Source organism: Solea solea, chromosome 3 (assembly GCF_958295425.1).
Source record: "Solea solea chromosome 3, fSolSol10.1, whole genome shotgun sequence".
In the NCBI taxonomy this organism is placed as follows: domain Eukaryota; kingdom Metazoa; phylum Chordata; class Actinopteri; order Pleuronectiformes; family Soleidae; genus Solea; species Solea solea.
Genome location: NC_081136.1, coordinates 12,266,502 through 12,290,678, shown reverse-complemented (window position 1 = coordinate 12,290,678; position 24,177 = coordinate 12,266,502).

Below are 24,177 nucleotides of genomic sequence, written 5' to 3'. Positions count from 1 at the left end.
CTTTGCCCAGATGAACATTCAAAGTAAATTAAAACGAAATAGTCAATCAAATAAAATGTACAAAAATAAATATTGGTTGCCAATGACATTATTGCACCACATTATTGCGTTTTAATCATATAGCAATGCAACTGTCGCATTTGGTAATAAACCCCCACAACATGTACAACGTTATTACAAAATGTGCCTGAATTAACACCTGAGTTTCAGTTCATGTAAGTATTTTTTCCCCCTGTATCTCTGTTTTAATAAAGCTCATAAATCCCTTATACAGTATTTCGCCTTCCTTCCACTCCTCCCTCCTCGCCTCATCCTCCTGGAAAAACCCACCACCTGTTCCTCTAAACCGTCTCAATTTACTCCACCATATGCTTGGCGGTAGCTACCTGGTGGCATAAGCATATATGCATAACGCACTGAGTTATTGCTCTGGGGGTGTTTTTTTTTTTTTTTTCCCCCATCAAAAATCCCTTTATTTATTTATATACTTGACTCACATAAGTAATTGGAGACATCAGTCATGGTTAAACTGATCAAACAGGAAAACAGGTTTCACATTTAAAAATTTAAAAAAAAAAGGAAAAAGAGAGAGCGCGAGCGAGAGCAACTCCCTTCTGACCCGCAGAACTTGCCCGAGAATCATCGCATTTTTCATCGGTGTCAAAATAAAGTTGCCGGCGCACTCGGTGGCACAAAGCAAACAGGGGCTTAATTTTCCAAAACACAAGGATTAAATAAATGATCGGACGCAGAGTTGTAAGCAGGAGCATAAATCACTGAGTCCATGAGACCTGTTTCCTGTGAAATCGTGCGCACGGACTCCTAAATACTGCACTGACGCGGCCGCGTACGTCCAGATCATGATAATTAGTGTTGACCTCACTCCTCTCAGGGCTGCGTGACCAAAGCAATATATACAGTATACTGTATAACTGTCTAATAATCCGCTCTCTGGCGTAAACAACATCCATTTGTTCAGTGTGAGTGAGAACAACCTGGTGAATAGCGCCGCTCACAGTGTTCTTGCTCGGGGTTTTCCTGCAGCATATGCTTCTCACATGTTTCTTCTGCTTGTTTATGTGTATTTTCGGTTGAATTACGCACACATGACTCAATAAGATCTCATTTGTAACTTGTGTTCCCTCAGCTGAGAATCTCTATTGCTCGTGGAACATAATCAGAAAGAACCAGCAGGTCGCGTAGATCTGGAAACGCTTTCTCCCTGCAGAAAGTGGCTTTCAACAAACCTGCTGTAAAATCGACAGTATTTGTGTCCTTGTTGGACGACAATTAATAAAAACATGAAAATTGCTTATCCTACCATACGTTGATCGACAAAGGACATAAAGCAAACTTCTCAGGAGTGAAATTATAATCACATGAAGCTGTACGCTCCCCTCTTGTACCACAGAAAAGAAGATAAAATCACAAACACAGCTTGAGGTAGAAAAAGAAATCCTGCAGCTGGAGACACCTGAGTCACATTGAGCGTAATCGTCACGCAAATGACCAGAAAACAGTGCTGAATGTGTGGACACCATGACCTGTGACGTCCCCCTAATGCATTTGGACGTAAAATAGGCCACACAGAGAAAAAGAAATTGGCCCATGGCAATGTCTCCTCTTTGTGTACAATTCATAAAAGCTAATATTACTTTGTCCTTGCAGTTATTGCTGTGTGGTGTCTCAGGTGGGTTTTGTGCGTCTGCGACCTAGAAAAATGAACTTGAAAGCCTGATATGTAATAGTTTAATTCCGCCAAATGATGGGACTATTGGGTCAACGTATGCTTCGCTATAGTGGGGGGGGGATTATTGCAGACACATTCAAGTCACAGCTCATTGGAATAAGAATGGGCTGGAATTAAAAAGTGCTTTACAGATCAACAAATGAGCTTTCCTTTAATTATTTGAAGGCACTTTTGAGATGAGCTTTGCTGTCTGCAAGAGTCGTCATTTGGACAAAGCGTGGAAAGGAAGAGAAATTAAAATTGAATTGGTAGTAATGTTGTTAATTCCATTTTTGGCAGGTGCCCTGCACCAATATCCATAAAAAATATCGATCAATTTTACAGCACAACATGCATTGGTTGTCAATCCACTGCTGCTTCCATCCGTAGGCTCAAATGGGTTATTTTGTGACTTTGGTGTTAGAAATCCTACATTTGCATTTTCCTAAGTGACACAAACCAGTTAGCTATGTATACCTTTAATGTCCAGCTGGAAAAGGCTCACCCAAAAAATGCTTAATAGGAATAATCTTGGATTAACAATGTGTTGAAATTTTTTGAGGTCAGGTCCGTGCCCCATAGAATCACACTTCCAAAAACCCTGAACTACTGTATCTCTTTAAAATATTCTATAAACAGAGCAGTTTGACTAAAAAGAAATGTGTACAAACTAATTTATTTAATCACTTTAACCACTAATCTCTCACAGGTTATGGGTCCTTTCTTACATATCTAACGTTATGATTAGAATCTAATACTACATTTTTCAGTTCCCGATACCTGTGACTAAATGTTTTTGTCCCCTTGGAGATCCACTGTGATCTGTAAGTTGTTGTTAGATGTGCAATTGTTTTAAATTTAGGCATCATTTTGTTAAAATTGCACTTATTTTTGTCAAGAAATGTCAGCTCATTCATACTATGATACTTCAATAAATGTAAAGGAAAGGGAAACACTTGGAGTTTAAGTTGTTTATAGGTTATTATGCTGTTATTCTACTGGTCCTTTTTTCTACTATATAAACACACCAATACTCAATTTAAATTTTTTTTTTTATCGTCCAAGTTCAAAGTTTGCTTGGTTCGTTTTATGAGAAAAAAAAATGCGATAAAAAATGTATCATAACTTTGACTCAACAAATTTCTGTGCCTCTGTTGCCAAAAGTCACAAGAAGTAGTTTTTTTCTATCTATATTATATCTATATATCTATATATCTACAGGCAGTTGTAGTGTACTTATTAAGCTAATAAATGACAAAGGTTCCACACTAGACCTACTTCATGCAAATCAGAAATATATACCATGCACATCAGTCATAAACAATATAAAATTCCATTTTCATACAAAATAAATCATCTTCAGAAAATGTACTCACCTACTGTATATACAAGAATATTATGCTGCATCAGTGTACACTGATATAACTGGACACAATTGACAAATCCCATTTGTAAATACAGCATGTATACATTTTCATACCCGCGCAGAGAGAGACCAATCCAGAATGAATGTACAATCGAGATGACATTAGACCTCAGAAAAAGAATCATCGTGTGAAAGAATCGCAAAAAATGAAATACTAAAGATTAATTCATCACTTAGTCCCTCGGGAGCCAATGTTTGACGAGTATGAATCCAATAAGCTTCCCTTTGTTTCAGTGGATTTTCATGGTCATCTCCTCTGGAGGGTAGACGTACCTGTTCAATCGATAAAGGAATTATACACACATCACCCTTTTCCTTGTGAAGGTCCAGGGCCGGCAGAATACAAAACCCAAAAAGAGGCAGAGCTCGCACACTTACTTACAGTGCCACACAGACATGTAATAAAAAAAAAATCTATTTCAAAGCCAACTTTTGCTAGAAGATGTCTCAATGACCATCAGCGATGGGATAATCCCGATCATATTTCCCAGTTGTCTCATCGTTTTTCCCAACATACCTTAGTCCACAGAGGCCGACATCGCCAGTGGATGCACAAGTGATTACACTGAGACATGTTTCACCTGTGTGGTATTCATGGTAACCAGCAATAGAAAAAATGAAATATCACAAATGAGAATTTTATTTGAATTTTAAAGTCTTCCATATCAAAAATGGTATAGAAACATTTATTCTTAAAAAGTGTGTCCCGTTGTCGAGCATGTTTTTCCCCTCTGTGTTGAAACAATCATGACTGCGAGGCACTGCAGAGCAAAAATAAAAATCAAAATTAGGATTTGCTTACTCGTGCATCAAAGACGAGACTTGGCTTTGACAGCATCTGCACATTCTTGCACTGTGCCTGCTATCTCACATCATGCACCCGTCTGATGATTCCGATATTGTGGATTTCTTTATGAAACAAATGTGGCGTGGAAAAAGAGAGAAGGGCCGTGTCACAGATCTGATCACACTCCCATAGAAAAGTTGTGGGGGTAAAAAGGGGACAAACTAGACAGGAATGAGAAGACTTGCGTGGATAACCTGATGTGACATACCCTCATTTATCTCACTGTCTAGTGCAAGGGAGCAACATCTCAAAGCCCAGAAAGGTCACAGCTAAGAGCCCCGGCTGTAGAGCCATGCAAACCATTAATGATGTAAAAGAACAAACTTATGTAAGAACTTTTGGTGTCTATGTTAGAAGTTCCGTCTTCTCTGAAGTTCCATTATTAGGTTTTGGCTTCAAGAAAGTTTCAGACCACTTTACATTTGCAGACTTTATTGTACTCGAGAACTCTTAGTAGCTCGACATGACAAAGTGGGGGGGGGGGAAGCACTTTCTTTTACAATATTATATGCCAATTATTAAAAACGCTAAATTAAGTCATTCAAAGCACCACTGCTTACACTCTTTCACCCTCCTGATAACCTCTAAAAAGATTAAAGTACCTCTATATGACGTATGCCTATTCTCGCACCATCTCCACTTCTGGACTGTTCAGTTGCAAGAAAGCCTTTATTCTATCAAACTGTTGAAACCTCCTGGTTAGTTTTAGCAGTAGCATCCATTTCAGAGAGTTTTCATACATGCTTTTTAATGTTGAAAAACTGAACTGATTGATGTTACTGTTATGCTTCCCCCGAGCACAGATGTGCTGAGGGTGCTGCAGCACCCCCGTATTGGCAAGGGGTGGAACACACATTGTGTAAATAGTTGGTTGTTTTTCTTCATTTTGTTAATCATGAATGATAATTCGCTTGTCCGATAAGATGTTGAATTATTTATTTATTTATTTGTTTCCAATAAATAAGCGTTAGCTGCCGACAGTACGTTAAATACGTGGATAAACGGAGTAGCGCTGATCGCCTTGTAATCGGTTTGTTTTACATTGAAGTATGTTGCCGGTTTACTTCCTGTATGCAGTGTGAGAACGTCGCCGGACGACTACAGATTCAAAACACGGGAGTTGTGTGGAGGCCACTACACATTTAACTCATTAAAAACTAACTTTTGGCAGCAATTACAACATTCTATAAGCTTCGCATAGCTGAGGTTGAAGGTGATGTCAGTGGAACATGAATGTGTATCATTTCCAAGGGTAATCATCATTAAATCATTATTATGCTTTATCTGTCGTCTATAAAAAAATGAAATGCAAATCATGGTATCGAAATGTGACACTGAACTAAGCAAAACACATTCCAGCAATGCATTCAATCGATGCTTAGATAATTTATATATAATTTATATATTATATTATATTATATATTATATATATTTTTTTTTTTTAATATGTTGCTGTTTTCTCAGTTCATAGAATCTTTAAGACACTGTACGCCTGGGTTCATGTGTATTATACTATCCTGTAATTCGGCGACAGTAGGCAGCTTTGAATCACAGAATACATCCTTGGAGCTTTTATTTTGATGAGGCCCATTCTTTCTCTCCCTCTTGTGTTTGTGTGTGCTGGTCATCTTACAGACCGTGGTGAATGTTGATTGAGCATTTGAGGGCCACATAGCCTTGAACAAAAAAAGAAATGAACAAGCTGCTTGGTAAATACTGGTTTAGACCACACATATGTGCCATGGGAAAACCAGAAACATCCCGAGGGATATTTTTTGTTATTTACAGATTCTGAAATTGTGACTTCTAAGCTTTCCAACAATGTCTAACACATGAACATATTTAAGATGTGGCCATTTAAATGAAGACACTCCTCAAACTAGTTTAAGGAGAATTTAAGCCTCAAAGAGTTACACCTTCTGGGAGCCAAGGGACAGTATCATCACATTTGCATAGCCCAACCCCCTCCCAGTCCAGCTGAATGGATCAGTCTGTAGCTGAATGAGCTCCTGTGGCTGATGTGCTAACTCTCAGCTAGTTGCTAAATCATTTGCATCACCTTGGTTGGTTTGTTATTCATATTAATAGCAGATGTTCACAAGTTTCGATGTGCGTATCATTTGCATTTTAAATGATATACTGAGCTAGCTAATAACAATGTAGCCACAGCTTTGAACACTAACGTAATGTAGATTCACAACGTTAATGGAAACTCACCCCATAATAAGATAGGAGGTTAATAAGAGGTCTGGGGTGCTTTCTTTTCACTGTGGCTTCATCTCAGAAGTAACTACTGTACGTCTGTTCGCCTCAAGGTGTCCAATTATTCTCATGCCTTCTCTTTCGGCCACTAAAGAATCCATCAGTTTGTTTTACATAAGCTCTGGAGAAAGTTTGCGAATACACGTTGCGGCTGCTTCTTCCGTAGCATAGTCACATATACAATATATATATATATGTATATACTCACGCGTCTGGGTCCTGTAGTCTGGACGCAGGGAATAGGACGCATTCCTATGAAGAGAGGATGAGAACAATGCTACAGCTCCCTCTGGTTTGAGCTGCTCACAGCTGAATGGCCCGTTGGGCAGGGGAGTCAGGGTGTCAGCCAGTTCGAGGGTCGCCAGGTTCGGGGCTCGGATGACTATCCTTGACGACTCCTTCGTCAGTTGTCGAAATGTTTTTTCTGCTTGGTGAGCGAGGCTTATATTATATTCCACCTAGAGAGCATAGAGAAGAGTTAAAGCTGAGTGCTTTTAATGCAGAACTTGCTAAGGGAATAGTGAAAGTAAGAGTAACTTGACCTTCCAATCAAACACATTCGCAAGCACGTCAAAACACCAGTTGAAACCCGGGTTTTAACAGGTTTTTTGATCGGTGGAAATGTTGTATGAGACGGCTTGGAGAGAAAAGGCAGAGAAGAAAATGGGTAAGGAAAAGAGAGAAAGGACACAGAAGGGACAGCCTAAGTGGAAAACTGCATGCCAAGCTATGCAAAGCATCAGGGATGAAACATCGCTTTATTCATAAGATGATTATGTTGTTAAATGAGATATGGCAATACTCTTGTAAGCACTTTATCCAAGCATCTCCAGCTGCCATGCAAATGTAGCAGATGTCAGCAGGATGACACAAAGCCGGAAAGTGAGAAACCGAAGTCCCCCTCCCAACCCAGGCCTCTGTATTGTTTAACAGTGGGGAAGGTGGTCGCTTGCAGCTTATTGTACTGATGCATTCCACCTTGTCAGCAGGAGAATGTGCACTCTGTGTTTCTCTGTATGGTCGTGATTAGATCCTTAGACCATATATTAAAAAAATGGACGGAGTCTTCTGGGTCAATTTTGAGGCCAACCATTAAAAAGGGATACGTTAAATAGCCACTAGGGGGTGACTACATTGGTTGCAAAAGAACTGAATGGAAGTCTATGGGAAAATAACACTACTAGTCTTCTTCAAAAGAACATTTTTTGTACATTTTGTAAATTATGAGAAAAATGGATAATAATGGATGATGTCCAAATGAGTGGACACCAGTGTGATTGACGTCTAATATAGTCGAATGCGAGTCTGGTTGCAGGAGACACCTGAGAACTCCCGATTGCAAAATATCAACGTGGCAAAAATTGCGATTCTGAACGCTTCATGTGCGCCCTCTGTTGGTATAAATTGCTACTACACAGTTTATGAATCTCTGTAGGGAAATGACACAAATGACAGGAAAGAGGCTTATGGGTGACATCATGACCGAATGCTCCTCCTTCAGAACTTGGGTCACCTGTCGACATTCCCGCGCTGCACGTGGGTAGTGATTTATTTGATGTCGAGCCCCACATGAAGGCAACGGCTTCAGAAATTAAATTCTATCAGTTTGAAGAGATAAACATTTCTTTTCCACGCATGCTGCTGTACACACACAAACGCCCCCTCAGTCAGGTCTCATATTGCTCTGACACAGCCTGTTCTGTGATGAAGGATGCAGCGTACAATGCTAGGTTGCATGACATTGTTGATATGTTACATCATCTCCAAACATGCAGAATAATAACCCCGACAAGTTTCTGAAGTTTCTCTTTGCTTTGATATGCCGCCATGCAGCTTTTGTGTTCCCAGGTGGGGTGTTAGAGGTAGGTGGACTGGATCGGAACGGATTTCCTTGGAGGGGCGTTAGAGTAAAATGTCTGATTCACCCCCTTGATGACATCATGGCTGTGGAAGTGCGAGTGAGCGCCACTCCAGGCCCATTAAATCAGATAGCGTGATAATTTAGTCTAATTTGCCATCACTCCCTCTAATTGCATCTGACTGCAGACTCCAGAGACTTTTGTAATTCCCCTGAACTGGTTAGAGCGACTGTGATGGGCTATGCTTGAACTTGGTTAATAGTAAGTGATATATGATTTGTTTAGTCCATTCTTTATCATTAGCTTTCCTTTTTATTAGCACAGCTACAGAATCGTTGAAGGAGGTCCTCCCTGGGGATCCTTGCATCCGCGAATTGTCTGTAGTTAAAGCCGTAGTACTGCACGTTGGCATTGAGCGAATCGTTTAAACAATGTCGCATCACTCCAAATCTCAAACAAACCTAGTATCTGAGATGCTGTACATGACCACGGCGTACATTATGATCAAGCTCGTCAAATCTGTCCGTCGAAAACACTTACTGCCCCTTTCTTTTTCCTTCCCCTTTTTTTTTACATATCTATATGTATATATATATATATATGTATATGTATATATATATATATGTATATCATATGTGTATGTATATATATATCTTTTTTCCTACTCCCTTCTGAGGCTCACAGAGCTTTGTGCTCATGTTTGAGTTCTCACTGGCTGACAGGTTGTCACAGATAATAAGTTTTAATTCCCTGTGTGGGACTGAAACTCACTCGCCTTGTAATTTCCTCATAATTTTATTCCCTTTTGAAGGCCTCAGATGTAGATTGGTGAGATGTCAGTTATAAATGCTAGGTGAACTGAGGATAGTAATGTGTTCTGCCACGCCGAGGACCGGACTCTTTGTCAAATTAGAGCAATTAAAGCACATTCTTTCACGTTTTAATGAGACTTCCAAGTCCATGTTGTAGGTGTGTAATCAATGAAGGTCTTTGTTTTTAAAGTGTTAGCTTTGTCGCAGGGAAGTAAATTAGCGGGGGCTTGGACACACACACGCGCACACACACACACGATTGTCCAATCAGGAGGACGGTTTAGCATGCGTCCCTTATTTTCACAGCAAAACAACTCAACGTCACACGACCATGAGGGCATTCAAAATGGATTTAAGGCCAAGCTGTGCTCATGGCTCCCTCTGCTGGACCACATGGTAATTACTTAAGACAGACTGATACACTTCTAGAATGTTCATTTGGACTTTTTGAGTTCAAACATTTCTGAATTTCATGTGAGTGTGTGTATGTGTGTTTGTGTTTATTTATGTATACAGTGTTTACAAAATGTATTAGACCACCACCCAATGTAAGGTTTATGCCGTAGCTGCCCTATATTAACAGCATTGGTAATTATCAGAATGTTTTTTGTTATTGTAATGGTTAATACACCAGTATATAGAAGCTCTTTAATGAAAATGTTTTTAAATTCTAAAATATAATCATTATTGTTATTGACTCAAATTGACTGTTTTACAGAAAAAAAAACCTGAAAAAAAAAGTAAAACACATTATGTCTTGATTAAGATGTCAAGTTAATTACTTGCATTCCTGATTCCTGACCTTTTTTTTTTTAGTGGTTTAATGTTATGACTTATTTCTGATGTCTGAGAATTTAGTTTGTTATTAGCCAAATAAATAACAGTAATATTTTTAGTTTTGCTTTGAAAGATTTCTCTTTTTTATAACAGATGGTCTAATATTAAGCACTGTATACCGTGTGTGTATATATAGCGATCGCTTGATGTGTACATAAAATATTTAATATAAGTCAACATAACTCCAATCCAAACAGTTTGTTCCTCCATTATATTCGTTGAACTGTTGTGGCAGCACAGTTGGCATTACATTTCATTCTAAGTGGTGTCAAAAGGGTTTAAATTTTATTTGGAGAACAAAAGCAGAACTCAAGGTATTTCCCGGGATTTGATGAAATAGTCCTGGAAGGGGGTAAAGGAGCACAAAAACACAGAAAAAGGAAACAAGTTTGTGTACAGGGCCTCAAACACTGCTAGCTGCAGTGTAATACATGCCAATGCTGACTGTGGTGACTCGCATGGATCTCTCTCCAAACCCCTGATCCCCATTTGTCCCAGCGGTGATGTGTCTAAACGCACCACAGCAGTTCTGATGGACACTTCGCCTTGAGCGCCTGTTCATCCCTTCCACCCCTCACTGCGACTTTCCTTCCTACACCAGAATAATGAGCCTTTTCGAAAATTCAACTCAGGGATCCCGGTCCAGTGGTGTGCTCAGTGGCCCAAGCTTTCTTGCCTTCTTCCCCCTTTGCTAAAGCCTCTGTTGTGGCCCCAGAGCTTCCAGGCTGCGGAAAAATCACAGCTGTGTCGGCCAAGTGTTGCCGCTGTTTGAGCAGGATAAGTTGGCCAGGGGAATATTGTCTAAGTCCCCCTGAATATAATGTGAATGCTGTCATCATGGATGCCTAGCCTGTCTTGCGCCTTGGATGGCTGGTTAGGCATTCTCTACCTCATAAAGGATGCAGCTGTGCTGTATGAAAAAATGAAGAAAAAAAACAAAAACAAAAAACTGCTCTTCTGAATTTATGCCCAGCTGCCTTTGCCGTTCCAGCATGGAATTGTCACCGTAAGGTTCAGCCTTTCTCCTAATCCCATGGTTAGAAAATGTGCCTTGTTTCACCGCCAACCAGAGCTACAAACCCGCAGAGAAACATGGACTTGTGACATCTTACATAAAAACACAGAGAATAATATATTGAGGATTTTTTTCCCCTCATTTTTCAGAGAGGTGGATTACTTCAGTGAAGACTGATATGCATGTATTCAGCGTTTGTGCCCTCCTTACTTATGTGTCATTGGTGTTCCAGGTGATTCCCTATGGATCCCCATGTGATGGATGCTCTTAATGAAGGGTGTTAATTTAAAGTCACCTGCAGGCTATAGCTGTTCTATCCATAAGGCTGCACCGTCGCCCATCCAATGTTCTCTCTACAGTGACAGAGGCAGGCCCAGGGAGAAGTGAGGAGATGGAATTGGATTTGAAGCTCTGAGGCAGGTAATAAAAAGCAACACTCCCACGCACAGCAAGGAATGTGATTTCCCCAAGTACCTCTGGCAGACATGTTGAATTTCTTTCTGTAATGTATAGGCGGCCAAGCTATTCATAACACGGAAAGGCCCTGGCTCAAGCTTGTTTTCTCATTAAACGAGTCTTTCTCGGTCAGAAATGTATGCAGCAGGTGAACTTTTATCCTGCCACATGTACAGTGAAGTATTCTTTCCAAAAACGGTGACGTCCGGTTGATAGAGGGCGCTAGGGTCCCACCAATGCGCAACTCCCTACACGAAAGAGCTAAAGGGGTTAAGTGTGAGAAATGTATTCTATAAATGACCATGATGTGTCTTCACAGATGTTAAATTGAAATAATCCAATTTAATTTTTATTGACTTGCCACAAATGTACTCGTAGAACTTTACCAAATCTATAAAAAGCCCCAATAACCCTCTCAAAAATGACTTGACCAGAGGAGAAGAAAAATAAGGGGTTGTCAGTGTGGATATTTTTCCAGTGTGGATATTTTAAACCTTCTCTGTCTCATGTACAGTACATACTTGCCTTGACATTTCCTCTAATCATGTGCTAATTCCCTGCTGCTGTGACTCACACTTTCACATTCAGTCTCCACCTGTTGCTGACACGTGGAAATTAATCAAATAGGTTCATGAACACAATGTAACAGCAGCTCCTTCCATATTTCCGAAACCTTGGCAACTACAACTCAGTGTTTTGAAATGGGATTGCAGTAAAGTAGATTAAATAAGAAATACTATATCTTTCTACTATAAGAAAGACTCCAAGATACAATACATATTGTGATAAATTTATTTAAAATCATTTCACATCAATTACTCGCGGCTACTTTATAAACACTAAACAGCAAGGGCGATGTATGTGTTTGAGGTGTGTGCTGCGGCATGACAACTGACCTCTGCTGCCACCCACTGGCTTTCTTCCACATAGCAACATGTTGTCTCAAGACTATCGTCACAGCATTGTTTATTTGCATAGTTATGAAGTTATTCGTTTCATCAAAACAGTAGAACAGTATTTCAGATTGTACCACCAGAGGAAAGCTCGCGTTTGAGAAGCATTTCTCTACCCATATTAAAGAAAAATTTGACTGTATATGTATTTGAAAAGACATGGAAGACCGGAAACAATCCCAAAAATCAATTATGGCATAGTAATGGGGTTAATGGAGTATAAATTAAGGAAACAAAAATGTACCGATGTGGAATTAGCTACTAAACAAGATCACATGATAAATGATTGTTGTGAAACTTTGTAAAAAAATTAATTTGTTTTGCTCTTGCGAAAATCGGGAAATGCTATTTCTCAACCTTCTGGGTGGTGGATTACATCGCGTGTCCTCATGTTCAGGGTCTCCTTTGCTCTGTTGCAGATCCGAACAAGCCCCAGCATAATTTTACAGTTGACAGAGTGCAACATTTAACATCTTTTTGGCGACAGGGAAAATGAAAACAAAACATATAGAAAGAAGCTGATGTGAGGTACATGGAGACATGAGGGAGATGTGTAGAGAATTGTAGGGACAACGTTTAGGACTCGGCAGTGAATTTAACAGAAAAAAAAAAACAACAAAGTCTCACACATGACATGGTGTTTGGCAGCACAAAAGTATTAACAAGTCAATCCTGGATCTGTGTGCTGTACATTGTCATTCACATCAGGTCCCTGGTTTATCTTCTCTGTCAGCCTTTTAAAGGAACGTTCCCCTGGAGATTAATGGATGTAATGAGCTAAAGTCAATCGCCTCCTACGGAAAAATAGATACTGATCAATATTCACTTTCACATGCCTTTCTCTTCTATACAGTATCCTGGTTTCTAGTTCAATCAGTCTAGCATGAAGTAAACTGTGGTAAAGCAGGTGCTCGAGGCGACGGGAGCATATCGCCAGAAAAAGTGAATCTGTGTCACAACACGGAGAGTTATTTTATTACATAAATCCTTATCACGTTACGAGAAGAGACTATAAATAACCTCATAACGTGATTTTAATGCAATGAGTTGATTTCACGGAGGTGGACTCCCCTTGATATGCACTCCGCTTGTTAAGTAGCATTACCATATCGCAAAATATGAATATCCCACTGTTGAAATTGCCAGTAAATCACTGCGGTCATGCCATCTGCACTTGGGAAAAGCAGATTCAATGAAAAGAAAAAAAAACCACACACATTCAGGGGTGGTTTGAGGACACATGTGTCCACATTCATGAGCTGCATAAAGTCACATTACAGTACAATCATCTGAACCACCACACTTTATCTGTGTAGGTTTTTTTTAAACTACCCATATAATAATTTATTTACTGCCACAGGATTAACACAGAGTGCTATGATAACTTTATGGTGGAAATGGTATTTATTTCATGTTACAGCAGCATGAGTAGAGGTCTGATTCATTGATTCAGGATAATTTTTAAGATTTTAAATGGACTCGCTCCTCCTTATTCATGTGGCCTTTTTAACTCTCCAAGCATCCAGGTCAGCAAACCAGCGTCTTCTGGACGTTCCAAAATCCAGATGCAAAAGAAAAAAGTGACAGAGCCAACTGCCAACTCACATAAAGAATGCTGGAAGTGTCACTCAATTTAAATCCTTGAAGAACCCACCACTTCTCTTTGGCTTTTAACTCTTTGGTTGAATCTGGACTTGGTTGGTTGGGCATATGGAATGAGAGCGTGAACGTGTATTTGTTTTTTTGTATCCCATTTTACTCAATTGAATTCATTGTCTGATCGAGCCTGTAAAGCACTTTGGTCAACTGTGGTTGTTTTAAACAAATTTGGCATTGTATATTTGAACACAGAGCAGGAGAAGCCAGATCCAACTGTATGTGGTCACAGAAAACGGATGAAAAATGATGTTAATACCAATAAAAGAAATATAATATATGAAATAATGAGATCATTTACTTAATGTAAGAACTTTCCACATGCAGTGATACTGATTCACTTTTACTTTTCTATACTACACTATAGAGCGGTGAGGCAGGGGTTATTTTATGAAGCCCCTGGATGCCATGTTGAACATGGCCAGCAGTAGGTGTCCCTGCCTAAGCCTGACCTTGGGTAGGTCAGCATATTTCAGTTTTCCGCGTCCAGAGAGGATTGGAGAGACGTGTGTCCAAGCGAAAGGGCCCTCAACAGCTTCCTATGCAGGCTAGTGGAGCAGCAAGAATGGCCCTAGGCCTGAACGTAGCGCCATCCGCGCCTCACTGACACTGATCCGCCTCTTGTGCATTGCCACGCAGCCCTAAATAAAGCAACTGCAGGTCAGCGCAGGGAACTGGCAGATGAAGAAAGCGGAGGTCCTCGCTCCCGAGGCACGCCACCGCTGCCTTCCTCTGCCAGAAATCATTATCTCATTATGATTTGCATACAGTATATAACGCCACTTTATTACAATTCTGGCTCGGCGAGTCGTCACTTGTTGGTGAAAGTGCAGTAAGTACAGAGCAGTCACTCTCGTTGTTAATACACCACAAGACTTTTTTTTTTTTGGTGAAGATGCATCATTAGTTTATTTTAATGTGCCACAATGGAGGCTGAGTGACACTAATGGGCGGACCGCGTGAAAAATGGTGTCAATCTTGGCTCCGTAACGGTTCACTAAACAGCACATTAGTGCTAAAAGTATTTCAGGTCTCTAAGTATGCTTTCCTCTCCTGAGTCTTTTGGAGAGGGTGGTGGAGGGGGGGGGGGGTGTAAGGAGGGGCCATGAAGGCAATTTGAAAATGTGTTTCAGTATTCATAATGGGGGGGGGGGGGGGACTGAGAACACATATTGTGAGACAGACATGCCGGAGCTCAGGCAGCCAATGTCTCAATCCTTCTGTCGAGCCTTCAGCCCCAAAGACGCATTAGCAGCAGCAGCAGTTGGATTCTCGTCTTTCTATCCAAATATCCACAGTCAGCAAGGAGGATATCAATCGAAAAAAAAACAAACACGTGACCGTCTCTCACTCGATTAAAGGGAAGTACTTATGGGGGTGCCAGCGCAGCAGAATGCTGCTGTAGTGCAGAGACGTCGGATGTAGCAGAGGTGATTAATGAGCAATTTACAATGTGATTATAAACAATTCTGGTCATTAAAGCAATGAGATGTGATTAAGTGGTAAATCGGGCCGGACAAAACTACTGCAGGGCCCGGTTTGTGGATGCACTCGCAGGTGTGTCGTAGTAAAAAAACGCCTCAGAGGGGGAATTTATGTGGCTCTCTTCCCCGCAAAAACGAACTGTCTGCCATTAAGAGGTAGGCGATGACAAGAAGGGATGAACTTAACTGCCATCACTGTCTTTAAATGTAATAACCAGGAGGTGAAAGGGGTCAAGTGTCCTCCTCGTACCGTCCTTAGCCGAGACCATTTGATACAAAAGTCAAGATAGACGGTGATTTATTTTACCACTTGATATCATTGCAAAATAAGTGGTTTTCACCGCTCTGCCTGTGATAAGTCATGGCTTAAAGGTCACGCTTCCACTTATATATTATAACTCTCGGAAAAGACAGCACTGACAGATGAGGATTTTATGATGTAATTATGAGATGACACTTAACTTTTGCTGAAGTTCATCACCTGCTAATTTTTATTTTATTTAGAATTTAAAAAAGTAATTTATAGTAAAGACTCACAGCTGCGGCGCATACATAGCTTATGTTGATTGTGTTGTTGTTGATGCTGTACTTTATTTGTTTGGTCTTCATGAACAGTGTTAAACAATATTATCATACTGAGGGAGTGTTTGTGTGTATACAGCAGCAGTTATGTGAAGTTTTGTGTGATATGATCAATACTCCAATTTCTGTATATTTTATGAAGCAATCATAGATACTTTTAATTCAACATTAAACTTTAGCAGTACTTCACCGCTTGCACTTCCTTTATACCCAATTCAGGAAGTTATTTTTGAAGACTTAAAGCTGGACTAATGAATAGTTCATAAATAGCGGTAATGTATAATGTGAAAAGGTGTCTCCAGTTTTGAAAAGCCCCAAAGAGACTTTTCACCCGCCTACAGTGAATGTCACTGTGGAAATAACCTTCAGATAATATAAATATTTATATTTTAATCTCGACTTTGAATGAGATTTTTTAAGAGTATATAACGGCTGGCAAAGATGATGTTGAATCTTAAGCAAGGTGAAATGCAGATATTGAATTAAAAGAATGTGCTCGGCAGAGTGAGCGATCCCCCCGCGTATAATTTGATAAAAGTGACAAGTTGTACAAATCGAATGCAGACAGAGAGAGAGAGAGAGATTAATAATTCAGACCTGCGGAATGCTCCCTGAGACACAGCAGGAGAAAACAGAGGAATAAAATAGTATCATTCCTCTGTGTCTGCTCACTTCCCCTATTTTCTTTACAGGTTTCATGAAATCTGGGACACTGACTTATATATGTTTAGAATTCCTGCATGTGTGCTTTAATATAAAGTTGGCGGCGAGAAAACTCGGAATGCTTCAGACTCAACTCGGACGCAACCTTCAGTGTGGCCGTTATTGGCCGGAAAAATTCCCACAGGGAATGCATTAGGTGCAGGTCGGGGTCAAATGGAAATCGCCTCCTTCCGCTCATGCAGTATTTATTCAAGAAAATGCAACGCGCTTTTTGAATTTGCATTGATCCTGCTGAAGCAGAGCCCGTCCGTATATGTCCACTGGGGTTAATAACCCAGCGTGCTGCAGTAGACTCTCTGAAGTGATTCAGCAGAGGTGGAGCAACCTTCGCTGCTCTATCTCCTTGTGGAATATAACTGAGTTGACTTGTTTATTGTTTTTGTCCTTCCTCTGTGCCCTCTATGTGCTTGTTTTTGATTTACTTGGCCTCTGTTGCTTCACAATGATGCTCTTTCCATGCGTTGCCCTGGGTGACCTGTGCTCGCCCTGGTCCCCAATAATGCCCCCATTCCCACTTGGTTTGTGTAGGTGTTTGATTGGCATTCACTCGCGGGTCAATGCATGCAGGTTTTTATTGGCTTTGGTCGGCATTAGTAGGAACAAGCCTTCGTTTTTGGCAGCGACGCAAATCTGGGCTTCATTTCTAGCACAAAGCTACGACGTGCCTCCATCTAAAAGCTGTTAGCCATCAACTTGGGATAGCAGTCAGCATTTTTTTTGTCTTGCATTTTATTAGCAATTTCAAACTCCAATTGCAGAGCTTCTATCGCCCCCAGTGGACATCTGAGTAATTACCAAAATATTGCTTGTTTCTATGACCTACTTTTGTCTCTCCCTGCCACTTTCACATACACACAGAGGGAGATGAGATGGGAAGAGGAAGAAGTGGTGCTTTCCTCTGATTATTGTTTGCATGATGTTTTGGCCAGTTATCTGGCGTTACTTGTCCAGACTGCATCCAGAAACTTGGAGCTGTGTGCTGAAGGAAACAGCAGCAGCTGTGTTTGGCACATGCAGGCAACTGTTGAGGGAGATCAACTGATTTACTTTGCATTCTGTTGTTGCGGCAAACATTTTCAGTGTTGGATGACAATGTTCTCAAGGAGGCTAAGTCGTTTTCAGCCGTGGTCGAACTAGCCGCCGTGCTTTTCTAGCACACGTGTAGCTGCTGTGCTTCCCGCCTCACTTTCAGTAGTCATAATATAAAATCGTCACTCTGTTTGCGGGAAATAAATGTCACAGAGTTGACATGAAAGACACAGAGAGTTGTGTGGAGTTAATACGCTCAATCCACATTGTGTGAATTCATTAGACAATGATTTGGATGTAGCATGTAGAGAGAGAGCAACTTCAGTGTTGCCTTTCTATCCTCTCGTGGTGCCATCGCTGAAAAACAGCACCGATGTTCACCCGGGTTTAGCCTCTTCTGCTGTCCATGTCTTCTTTTCTTTTTTTTTTTTGTTCAAAGCCACATCAATAAAACTTTCTTCCCTTAGTAGGTTTTGCTCCAGAGGTCAAAGGGACTGTGAAATCTGGCTGTAGTTTCTCTGTCATCTCTGCCTCAACTCACTGTATACCTGTTGCTGCTTCTGTGTGTTCGGTGTAGTGTCAAGGTCTGTATCCCGAGGCAGGTAATACCTGCGCTGCTGCACCCGCAGGCCGATACGATTGACAGGGCAAGCCAAATCTGATCTGAGACAATCCAACCAATCAAATTTCGGGGGTGCAAATAAAATGTAGTGCCTCATTGTTTTCCAAATAACTATTTATGGATTCCTATCAGGATGTGAAGAGGGTTTAAAATGTGTTAAGAGATTACAGAGAGTGCCCTTTAAGTTTGTGTTTACCTCACCCTGACCCTCCCTTCATCCTGTTTTTTTTTTAGTTCATTCACACACAACTGTATATTGTTGACATGCCAGCGCTCGTGCATCCCCGTCATCTCCGTACACCCTCAGGACATGCTGTTGGGGAGGCCAGCGTTCACACTCGCCAACTTGAACGCATCACACATGCGCGCGGGATTCTTCTCCCGCCAAGTTGTATTCTCCCCCATGAATCTTGTGGCATTCGCCCGATAAGCTTTATCCTGCCAGGTTTTAGCTGCCTGGCACTAAAATGCTCGCGAAGCCTCGGAGACCTCCTCTATCATTCCACATGCACGAACATCATTATTTTGCAATTCTCTGCATTCTTTCAAGGAACTATTCCCCTCACTGAATTGCTGGCGGCCTCTAGTATCAGTATGTAACACACAGATTCCGTTGGATTTCAATCCAAAAACAAATATGTGTGAACCATTTTTAAGCATTTGGCTAAATCCTTCCAACGTTTAGTTGTACTCCTCCTACACCCCTCCTGTTACATTGAGATTTAGTAAAAAAACAAACAAAAAAAAAATTAAATTAGAATACAATATACAATAGTTTTTACATAAAATAAATAAATGTGTATATATATACTCACTCACTCATCTTTTTATTTTATTCCCTAACAAAAAGTTCAGAAATAAAGATTTCTTATGCAGTCAAGAATGTTATTTTTGTCTGACATAAGGTGCACAGGTGTCAAACTGGCGGGCCGTATGCGGCCCCCCAATCGATTACCCCCCACTTAAATATCATATTATAATAAAAACATTGCATTATATAAAATATAGACAGAATATAATATAATTTATTTGCTAACAATGTTTTTATAACAGTAATAATAAGACATTCGGTCATAATTATCACATTATTAAATGTATTACATACAACATTCAATCAATGACATACTGTATATAAATAAGCTTGTTAGGGGCCGAACCACGACTGGCAGTCCTTCAGATTATTATTATTATATCCGTGGCTTTCCGGTCACATACAGCGAAGCATGTATCATATTCCTTTTGTTTTTCACTCAAAAAGAAAAAATAAATAAATACCGTCTTTAGAAAGTGCTGCAGACAAGCATTTGGCTAAACCTTGACAACAAAATGAGCACGCTCCTCCCTGCCTGTCCTCTAATTGGTTTAATGTACAGTAAAATAAGGTCGGGCTGTTTTCTCGTACACTTAAACTGTGAATAGGTCCTGCCTCTCTCACTGAATGGCTGTCAGGCTCGTTTAGAAGCTTCGGTGGATTGAACAAAAAAAGGTCCATTGAGCTGAAAATCCAATCTAAGGAAGGCTGGTAGCAAAGTTTTTTTTTTTTTTATTAACTCAGTGATGCATGAACTCCAGCTGTGGCACAAGTCAATGGCAGAGGTTAAATAAGTACAATGTGCGCTAATACAGTATTAGTCCTGTTGAGTTTACACTGGGGAAAATGTACAGCAAACATTTATTCTCACTAAATCCCTTTTCAAACCCACATAGAGACTGACTTTTCTCTCCTGTTATGTGAAGCAACTACTTGTAGGAAAGCACTGGGATCATATTATTCTTGGGGGAGTCTGGAAATGTGCTGCTAAAATAAGCCTGACCCTGCACTTCTTGCAGTTCAGTTAGAAAATCTGACTAACGAAGCAAGGTCTGCTTCAACGAGGAGCTCAGACAGTGGTGTCAACATGAGCTACCAGAGTCCCTTATTATGCCAAATTGTTGCACACAACATGCCAAGGCTCTGGGTTGTATCAGCACCAGGATATTCCCGAAAGCACAATAGAGCACATTTATTTTTTTATGTCCTGCTGTTTTCACCTGTTAACACTTAAAACAGGTAAAAAAAAACACCTTTTTTTTTTTTTTTTTACTTTTTTTTAAAGTTGAAATTGCTGTGCTTTTGGATCTGGATCAGTTGCAGCAATTTCTCACCGGGAACAAGTTCAAGTGTCGTTATACATGTGTTGGCACCAGCAGAGTTCTTCACATAATCTCAAGCCAGTTTCCATGGTTAATGTCTTCTTCATTGCGTCTTTTGACCAAACACCAAGTGTGTGTCACCGTCTGGACTCGAAAGTGTTGAGCTACAGGAAGTCTGAGCTGTTGAACACATAAAATGGTGTGCACACAGTCAAAGTAGAGTACGTACAGCATGTCTGAAATAGGTTCTGGCTGAATAGCGAATTTTACCTGCACTGGCGAGGTTCCAAGCGAGCTGAGTTGATACTTAAAGGTGACGTGGACAGACTGCCGGCCACTGATTGGTCAGAGATAGAGCTGCAACTAACGATTATTTTCATAATCGATTAATCTGTCGATTATTTTCTCGATTAATCGATGAATCGTTTGGTCCATAAAATATCAGAAAACCATAAAAAATGTTGATCGGTGTTTCGTCAAACCTGGAAATGATGATGTTCTCAAATGTCTTATTTTGTCCACAAACCAAAATGATTGACTTTTAATGATTCATTTGTTATCCAGAGCAAAGAAATGAAGAAAATATTCATATTTAAGAAGCTTAAACAATCAGAAATCATGTTTTAATCATGAAAAACCAACAAACTGATTAATCGATTATCAAAATAGTTGTCGATTAATTTAGTAATCGATTCATCGATTCATTGTTTCAGCTCTAGTCAAAGAGCGTTGTCACTGGAAGAGTAACAATGCCGAACTAGATCGCAAGGACATTTCTAAAATCAACATTTAACAGAGGAGTCTGGTGTAAGTAGCGACAGCACTGCTACTGATTCGAACTTATTCTAATGATTCAGTACACGGAAAAATAACTGCTTTGTCTGTCACAAGTTTGTGTGTTTGTGTCTCATATAAAATGACGTCACGGCAGTTTCCTGCTCTGCCCATGTTGAGGAGGTACCATGAAGTTGATGAGATTGAGATTATTACTGATAATCTATAATATAATATAAATATAATACATATATAATATAAATATAATAATATAGTTGCTAATTGAGATTATTATTGTGATGAGATTGCCATGAAGTAATGAAAAACGACGTGCCTGATAAGTGGTGCCAGAACTGTATAATGGAAAAGCGCCACTCGATAGCATGTTGCATTTATGGAGTTAAGGATGACTGCATTTACATTCAGAGTTACTTCAGCAGTTTTTGGGGTCCCCAGGGCATCTTATATTCAACCAGACCAAAGTGCCACAATATCGCTGCAGTCACCTGCACTTAGGCAAGTATAAAATGTAAGGGGGTTTGCGAAAACACTGCATGGACTAACGAAATCAGCTGCTCTCTGGGGGGCTTCTCTCAGCCCGGGGGCCCCGGGCATTTGCCTGCTTTGGCAATCGTGTTGCAACAGCCTTTTACGTTCCCTTAAACATTGCAATTGTGTTGACATACAGACTGTTAAACTATCAGATTGCAGTGGGCTTTTCTCACACCACACATTCTCCCCTGTTCCTACCCACACTGCAAACTGAGATCCAGTGAGCAACATCAAGGTGTTCGCCCTAAGGAGAGATGAGTAGTAGGCCACAGAGGTCTGGGAACCTCATTTCTTCCTCACTCCACACCCCCAGATTTTTTTGGTAACTTTCAAAAAATAGTCTTCAGATCCGACCTATAACTCCACTTAAGGGACTTAATGAGATTTTCCACAAAGGGCTTTTTTTTCTCATAGATCTCCCCAAGACTTGAAGACTTTGATTTGTGGAAGAAGGAAAAAAAAAAGGATTCCCCTTTAAAGGTAGCTGCAATAAAACACGGGGCTTGTCTGAGACGCACTATATTGTGCGTGTATAGCTACTGCATGCATTTTTATTTCAAGCCTCAAACCCTTTTTTTTTTTGTTTATGACCATGTTCTTGTGTGCATTCAAGCATATTTGACATGAAAAGAAAAACACCAATTACTCTCCATATGACGTTACTGGGGTTTGTGGGTTCATGCCTTTTGTTTTGCAGCGAGGAATAGTTTCGTGTCTTGAGGGCAAACTCTGACCACAACACGACCCGGGCTACATGGAAGTTAGCAGCCTCACAGTGTATATATCTGTCCTTTCCTGCCCATTCTTCAGTCATTCGGCAATTGGCAAAGGCTGTGGACTCTAAGCTCTCTCCAACAAGATGCCCCGGGCAATGCTCTTCATGCACACACACACACACACACACAGCTGAGCGCGTGAATAATTCCTGTCCTTTCCCCTCTGATTGGGAGGAAAGCTGGAGGGACTGAGAGACGCACTGGCCTACATAATCATAATGAGCTGAGCCCGCTACATAGATGGCGAGCTAACATGGCGAGACATGTGGGTTAGGTAATACGGGAGGCGGTGTAACCCTGCCATAAAACCTTTGTGGGAGCTGCTTGTGATTGGCTATTGATGAGCCTTTCGCTAATCTCCTCTGAGAGTTCTGATTGTGAGTGAAGGGAAAGAGATTCACTGCACCCGAGGCACATCCAAGGGCAATAATGAGGCTCCACATGCTCTCATGATTACCTCGTTTCGTCTCCCCCTTTTATGGTGGCCTCGTGTAAAACGCCGCCACAGCAGCGCACCGTTAATGGCAATGAAAGATTGATCGTCTTTAAAGTATTGGCTAACTGGCATCTGCATACATACAGTACATATGCATGTGTATAATATATGATATATGCATTCATGGATATCAATTTAAGGTCTGCAATACTCCATTTACACATTCAAACATGCATTATGTAGCGTGCACACACACATTGTATGGTTTGTATATATATATATATATATATATATATATGCATATATGCTGACACGCAGGTGTTCTTGCGAGATCTCTCTAGAATACCTCTGTACAGGTGACACTGGCTCAGCTCTCTATTTAAAGGGTTAGAAGCTGCCACAGCATTTTACATTACACGGATACAATTCAAATAGCGACTTGCTTCAAGCTGAGGGGCGAGGAGACTCGCCTACCTATGAACTGCCGTCTTCTGGAAAGTCCACCCCGATCGCAACTCATCGAGTAGCCGAGGACAAATTACCGCTATCAACCACGCGCGTTAACAGGCAGCGAGTCTCAATATATTTTTAGTAACTAGTAAAAGAGTAAAACCATTTCGTTCGATGTTGCACACTGTACCTTTTAAGGCCACCGAACTCAATGACCGCAATTTAGACTTTAATGGTGTACTTTATTCAAGCTTGGTGCAGGCAAAGCATACAGCTCAATGAATTCACCGAATTCATCCGGTGAGTAAATTTGACAATTTATTATATATATATATGTATATATATGTGTGTGTATATATATATATATATATATATATATATATATATATATATATATGTATATATGTGTATATATATATGTATATGTATATATGTATATATATATGTATATGTATATATGTATATATATGTATATATATATATATATATATGTGTATATATATATATATATATAGTTTCTTCATCAAGCTCATGACTGCCTCTTGGTATCTTTTTCTATACGTTACCCCAGATTTAAAGTCTTAAGAAAACATCCATCCATCGTCGTCTACCGCATTATCCTCCACATTGGGGCTGCGGGTACACCACGGACAGGTCACCAGTCCATTCACCCTCACCTTCAGAGTGTTCTATTAACCTCTGCGTGTTTTCGGACAGTCGGAGGAAAGCGGAGTAATACATAATAAATGTAATAGTAAACAAAA